Source organism: Mobula hypostoma, chromosome 2 (assembly GCF_963921235.1).
Source record: "Mobula hypostoma chromosome 2, sMobHyp1.1, whole genome shotgun sequence".
In the NCBI taxonomy this organism is placed as follows: Eukaryota; Metazoa; Chordata; class Chondrichthyes; order Myliobatiformes; family Myliobatidae; genus Mobula; species Mobula hypostoma.
Window position 1 is genome coordinate 90717810 of NC_086098.1, and position 7945 is coordinate 90725754.

The window sequence follows — 7945 nt, forward strand, 5'->3', positions numbered from 1 at the left end:
AGGTTTGCTTGTGTAGCAGATCAAGTTAGTGTGTTTCTGCCAGAAGTACACAGTGAATTTTGTGCTAATCAATGTGAGTCACTGGTAAGGAATACTGTTTTTGCAAACCAAGGGATAGAGTGAAGCAAGTGTAGTGCCAGCTTGTACTTTATTTGTACAGATCTTGTAGGAACTTGCCTGAGAGAAACTGGTTTCATCCATCAATGCAAGCCCCTACATGATCAAAGTTTGAAGGAAGTTTGCTATCAAAGTGCCTACAGTATACGTTACCATACAGTATATACTATCTTGAGATTAATTTTCTTGCATGCATTTACAGGGAAAGAAGAAATACAATAGAATTTTATGAAAACCACTACATAAAACAGACAAAGACTGATAAACATCAAAGCTCTGCAAATAAAAATAATTCTAAGAAGATGAGCTACAAAGCGTTCTCAGTGAAATCATAGAATCAGTTCAATGTAGTGGTGCCTGAAGTTACCTATGGAGTCAGGAAGGAGGTACAGAAGCCTGAAGGCACACACTCAGCGATTCAGCAAAAGTTTCTTCCCCTCTGCCATCCGATTCGTAAATGGCCATTGAAACCATGAACACTACCTCACTTTTATTCTTCAGGGAAAATCCTGCCTGACGAACCTGTTGAAATTCATTGAAGAGATTACAAGTAGGATAGATAAAGGGGATGCAGTGGATGTTGTGTATTTGGACTTTCAGAAGGCCTTTGACAAGGTGCCACACATGAGGCTGCTTACCATGTTAAGAGCCCATGGTATTACAGGAAACATGGTCAGAGCATTGGTTGATTGGTAGGAGGCAGCAAGTGGGAATAAAAAGATCCTTGTCTGGTTGGCTGCCAGTGACTGGTAGTGTTCCATAGGTGGGAGGTTGGGTTGAGGGCAGACATGCGCAGAATGGAAGAGATACGGTTGAAGGAAGCATTGATGGTGAAGGAAGGGAAGTGCCTTTCTTTGAAGAAGGAGGACATCTACTTAGCTCTGGAATCAAAAAGCAGGATCTCCCAGTGGCCATCCATTTTAATTTCACATCCCATTCCCATTACAACATCTCAGTCCAGGGCTTCCTCTACTGCTGTGATGAGGCCACACTCAAGTTGGAGGAGCAGCACCTCGTATTCTGCCTGGATAGTCTCTAAATTGTTGGCATGAATATTGATTTCTCAACTTCTGTAATGGCTTCACCTCTCCCTCACCTTTCCCCATTCCCATTTCCCTGTCTCACCTTATCTCCTTACCTGCCCATCACCTCCCTCTGGTGCTTCTCCCCCTTCTCTTTCTTCCATGGCTTCTATCAGATTCCCTCTTCTCCAGCTCTTTATCTCTTTCACCAATTGACCCCAGCTCTTTACTTCACCCTCCTCCCCCCCACCCCCTGTTTCACCTATCGCCTACTGCCTTGTATTTTTTCCTCTCCTCTCCCCACCTTCTTACTCTGACCTAATCTTTTTCTCCGGTTCTGACGAAGGGTCTCAGTCAGAAACATTGACTGTTTACTCCTTTCTATAGATGCTGCCTGGACTGCTGAATTTCTCCAGCATTTTGTGTGTGTTGCTTGGATTAACAGCCTTTGCAGATTTTCTCTTGTTCGTGGTTTGTCATCAGAGATCCCCACCACCCAGGCCATGCTCTTTTCTCAATGCTGCCATCAGATGGAAGGTAGAAGTTCCTCAGTACTTGCACCACCAGGTGAAGAACAGTTACTACCCCACAATCATCAGGCTCTTGAATGACAACACTTACTTTCCGCATCATTGAGATGATCCCACTTTAAGGTCTCTTCATCTCATTAGCTCATGTTCTCATTATTTACTGCTATTTATTTATATTTGCATGTGCACATTTTGTTGTCTTCTGCTCTCTGCTAGATCTTTCATTGATCCTGTTGTAGTTACTATTCTATAGATTTGCTGAGTATGTCCACAGGTAAATCAATCTTGGGGTTGTATATGGTGACATATATGTACTTTGATAATGAATTGATTTAGAATTTTGAACTTAATATTGATGGTTAAATCTGAGCAATGAATGCTCAAAAACAAGAATGTAGAAGTTTTTCCCCTCTCTTGTAACACCCAGTCAGTAGCATGAAGCATTATTTATAGTCACTCAGAAGCAAGAAACATGTAAACCTGTCTAGTAGCTAAGTGTAGCTAATGTAAAAATGGCTACAATTACATCTACCAACCTCTGTAATTGTATACACAGCATATAGTAACTGTCTTATTGTAGCTACATGAACTGATAACTTAAACGATATCATCAGGTGTTCATACTAAATCATGCAAATGTATTCTTTCATCTGCCTCTCACCTCAGTCATCACTTTGTGCCATTTTGAACTGTTAATCAAAATGATCAATGGATTTGAGTTGGATGCAAATTTCATCCTAAGGACAACAAACCTGTTTTGTTTCAGACGTTGTTTGTATCAAATCATTTATCAAACAATTCAATAATGTTACACTTGAGGTCAAAGCAGATTTCCTTTATAGCACATTGTCTCTTGCTTCTCTAATACTGCCAAAAGGTCTCAGCCAGAAATCTTGACTCTTTATTCCTTTCCATATTTGCTGCCTAGCCCACTGAGTTCCTCCAGCATTTTGCATGTGGTTCATTCCGAGAATTTTTTTTTATATATCTGTTGCCATCTGTTGTTTGTGGTTTAATGATCATGAAAATGGATAAATTTTAACTTGCCCGTGTCAGCTTGCTCAGATAGTAGCTTAATATCAGACTGGCCCATGAGAGATTCTCAGCACGTAATCTACAGAGAATGTAGTGTGCCAGGCAGACAGAGCTCTGAGTGTGCAGTGCCAAGGCTGTAAAGCATGGGTCTAGGTTATCAGCCTTGAATGAGAAATTCAACCAAGTTCCATTTGACTGTCTATGTGGATGTTGATGATTCTAGTGCACTGCTTGAATAAATGCAGATCAAATATAAATTAATACATTGTTTATATACAAAGATAAAGATTAACTTCATTTGCCACATGTACATCAAAACAGTGAAGCAGATGTAACAAATGCTTCGTTTTGAATCAATGACCACACAGTTCAAGAATTGTGCTGGGGCCAGCCTACAAGCATTGTCATGTTTCTCTCACCAACATAGCATTCCCTCAACTCACTAACTCTAACTATATATCTTTGGACTGTGGGAGGAAACCGGAGCTCCCAGAGGAAACACATGCAGTCATGTGGAGAACATCATAGCTCCTCACAGCAGTGGGAATTGAATCCTGATTGCTGATTGCTGATCACTGACACTGTGAAGCATTATGCTGCCCTTACAGTCTACAAAAGAATAGTAACTGTATGCTGCAAAACTTCTGATGAAGAAACAAAATGGGAAGCATGATATCAGAAACGATTGAATTGGCTGGGATTCTTTTCTTCCCTGGAATCATCTCCTCCTGAGGGTTATGGAGGGCAGAACTTTGGAGGTTGTATTTAAGGAAAAGGTGGAACCAATTTTGAATGATCAGGGAATTGAATACATTGATTGCTGGCACAGATGCGTAGTTGAAGTTTGGACAGACGTTTGGCTTCAGGAAACACACATAAAAGTTGCAGGTGAACGCAGCAGGCCAGGCAGCATCTATAGGAAGAGGTACAGTTGACGTTTCAGGCCGAGACCCTTCGTTAGGACTAACTGAAAGAAGAGATAGTAAGAGATTTGAAAGTGGGAGGGGGAGGGGGAGATCCAAAACGATAGGAAAAGACAGGAGGGGGAAGAATGGAGCCAAGAGCTGGAAAGTTGATTGGCAAAAGGGATACGAGGCTGGAGAAGGGAGAGGATCATGAGATGGGAGGCCTAGGGAGAAAGAAAGGGGGAGGGGAACCCAGAGGATGGGCAAGGAGTTATAGTGAGAGGGACAGAGATTGAAAAAAAATAGTAAAAATAAATAAATAAAGGATGGGGTACGAAGGGGAGGTGGGGCATTAATGCCAGAGAAAGCAGGATCTCCCAGTGGCCACACATTTTAATTCCACGTGCCATTCCCATTCTGATATGTCTATCCACGGTCCCCTCTACTGTTGAGATGAAGCCACACTCAGGTTGGAGGAACAATGCCTTATATTCCGTCTGGGTAGCCTCCAACTTGACGGCATGAAAATTGACTTCTCTAACTTCCATTAATGCCCCACCTCCCCTTCGTACCCCATCCCTTATTTATTTTTTTTTCTCTTTTTTTCTTTCTCCCTAGGCCTCCCCTTTTCTTTCTCCCTAGGCCTCCCATCCCATGATCCTCCCCCTCCTGCAGCCACGTATCCCTTTTGCCAATCAACTTTCCAGCTCTTAGCTCCATCCCTCCCCCTCCTGTCTTCTCCTATCATTTCAGATCTCCCCCTTGCCCCTCCCACTTTCAAATTTCTTACTATCTCTTCTTTCAGTTAGTCCTGACAAAGGGTCTTGGCCCGAAACGTCGACTGTACCTCTTCCTATAGATGCTGCCTGGCCTGCTGTGTTGATAGGTTCATTGGCCATTGGTGTGTAGGTGCATGACAGAATCTGGGGAACTGATTGGAATGTAGAAAGAACAGAATGGGATCAGTGTGGGACTAATGTTAATAGGTGTTTGATCATACAGTCTCTGTGGTTTAGAAGATTTGTTCCCACAATAATGTGGTAAACTAGAGATCAGCAAATTTGCAGATGACACCAAGACTAGAGACGTAGTTGACAGTGAGTAAGACTGTCAAAGCTTGCAGCGAGTTCTGGACCAGCTGGAAAAATGGGCTGAAAAATGGCATATGGAATTTAAAGCAGACAGGTGCTAGGTGTTGCACTTTGGGAAGACACCAGGATAGGACTAACACGGTGAACTATAGGGCACTGAAGAGTGTGATAGAACAGAGGGATCTGGGAATACAGATCCATAATTCCTTGGAAGTGGTGTCACAGGTATTGATAGGATTATAAAGGGAAATTTTGACACATTCACCTTCATAAATCAAAGTGTGGTGAAGTTGTATAAAACATTGGTGAGGTCTAATTTGGAGTATTGTGTACAGTTCTGGTCACCTAACTACAGGGAAGATATCAATAAGAGTGAACGTGTGTGAAGAAAATTTACGAGGCTGTTGCCAGGACATGAGAACCTGAGTTATAGGGAAAGGTTGGGTAGGTTAGGACATTATTCCCTGAAGCTAGGAGAACGAGGGGAGGTTTGGTAGAAGTATTCAAAATTATGAAGTATGTAGACAGAGTAACTGCAAGTTGGCTTTTTCTACTGAGGTTGGGTGAGACTGGAACTAGAGGTCATGGGTAAGGGTGAAAAGTGAAATGTTTAAGAGGAACATGAGGAGGAACAACTTCCCTCAGAGGGTGGTGAGTGTGTGAAATGAGCTGTCAGTGGAAGTGGTGGATGTGGGCTCAATTTCAACTTTTAAGAGAAGTTTGGATGGGTATAATTGGTGGCTGTGGTCTATATGCAGGTCTAGGCAGATTAATAGTTCCGTACAGACTAAATGGGCTGAAAGGCCTGTTTCTATGTTACAGTGTTCTGTGACTCTATGGCTCAGTGCTGTATGAATTATTTATTTAGAATACCTTCCTACCATTTGTAACAAGCAAGTCAGTCTTGTGAATTGATGACTTTATTAATAAGGCCACCTGTTTCTGATAAATTGCATCATCACTCGGTGAGTCACAGTTCCCTGCTGGTATCAACGGCTATGTACCAAACTCTCCTCATTCTAATTAGTGCTGACATCTTTCTAAGCATCATTTCAGCCTATCAGTGCTATCTTCACAGTGAAAGGAAATTGAATCATTTGTGAATTTTACAGTAAGGAATTGTTCAGAAACTGAGGTATTACCATAAATTAGCTTGTGTCATTAATGGTGAAAGGACATTGTTGAGTCCGTTTGAAACTTAAATCCGAGTAGCCCCTTTTGTAAAAGAGTGGAGTTTAGAGAAAAAGGCCATAAGGCAGAGGAGCAGAATTAGGCCATTCAGCCCATTGAGTCTGTTCCACAATTTCAGCATGGCTGATTTATTATTCCTCTCAATCCCATTCTCCTGTCTTCTTCTGGTAACCTTTGATAGCCTTACTGATCAGCTTCAAGCTTTTCAAAATAAATACAGATTACATAAGTTTATCATTCTATTCTCACTTATAACCCATTTTTCAATATCACAAATACAATAAAGTAGTACATTAGGAGCCTAATTCAATTGAGCGAAGAAAAGCTAATTTTAATCAGAAAATTTATACAGGTTAAACCATTGCTTTTGACAGGAAAAAATAACTTTTTAAACAAATATTGTAAAGGATGAATTGAAACTGCTAATTTAATTTTTCCTGCACTTAACATGTCTAATTAGCCAGCACATTACCTTTAGTAACTTAAACAAAACAGCATGATATCTGAGCATAGGCAAAATCAACCATTAATTTAAAATTGAGCTATATTGAAAAAATCTGACTTGTAATATCAAAATTTCATATTTAAGGATTTGTTTAGTTATAAATTACAAGCTGTTGAATTTAAATTCAATGTTATTACTGCAGTTCACTATCCATCTCCACTTAAGATATTGTATCCTTCCATGTTGGAAAATAGGACCTGTCTTGGGTCCTTGAATAGAAAAACATCTTTAATTTGGCCCACTAACCCTTGGGTAAAGAGTCCAGCTGTGACAATCTTCACCTTCCTGGAGAGCTTAAAGCCACCAAAGTAGCAAATGCCCCCGTAATTCAAAGCAACATATCTTCTCTCTGGATCCAAGTCTTTATAAAGTATCCTCTTATTGTTGTGCTTCACAGTGATAGTGGTCTGGTTTTGGTGAACGGATACAGAGTGCCAGTTTTCACAACAGACTGAGATGTTTCTGAAGACAAATGGCAGGATAATTCTTTCCCCCAGGTTTACTCCAACCTTGAGGTTTCCATTGGAGATGCCAACAGTAAGATAATCATTATCTTCGTTCTCCGCTTTCCCCATCCATAAAACCAGACCTTCCCTTTGACTAGTGGTGAAGTTGAGAGAGATGGAAGTAAAGCGGAGATCTCTGTTCGGGTACAATGGGTCATTGTATTTGGCGTAAGAGTTTCCAGAAAACTTTGCAGTGGAAAGCACGATTTTATTCTCACAGTGGACCCCTTCCCATCCTAAAGCACAAGCACAGCTGTATGTTGTAGAGGAGAGGTCAGGAATACAGAGAGACCCGTGCCTACACAGATTATTGAGGCAGACCACAGATACCTCACAATTGGTTCCAACCCACAAAGGGGGACAAGTACAGAAGAAATTACCTGCCAAGTCTAAACTGCAGTTCCCCCTGTTTTCACATGTTTTGTAACCACAAGCCGTTCTGTCACAATCGCCAATATTGCTTCCATCTTTGGCCCCCTTTTCAGTCAATTTGAGTTCAAAGTCATTCACCACAAGTTCCCTAATACAACCATCAAAGCCTACAGGTTCAATCCCCACTGCCATTGCATTGATATCATTCAGGTTAGGTACTCCACCCACAAAGAAAAGAGTTCTGGTGTCTAACGCAGTCATGCCAACACTGGAGGGTCTGGTCACATTGATTCTGTCCATTGCCAGGTATCCTTGGTTTCCAATTCGGCCAGCCTCCACAAAGTGCCATGTTCTTCCAGTTGTGTCCACTGCTTTGTCTGTGCGCAAGAAAATTGTACCATCCCCCAAGTTGTAACAAAGCTGCACCAAACCACGTTCCAGTCCAATGCTCAAGAAGTCCCCTGTGAATACATAAAGAGGTTACTACGGCAAATGAGGAAGTCACTTCATAAAGGTATGTATACACTTTATATTGCCAGCGCCATCTCCTTTGTAGTAGTCCACAGTGCTGAGGAAACGCTATAACATAAATTATAACATGGAGGTCCAAGTCCAATTTCAGAGACCTGAGCCCATCTACCACAGTGATTTTGCAAGGATGGAAACTGGAG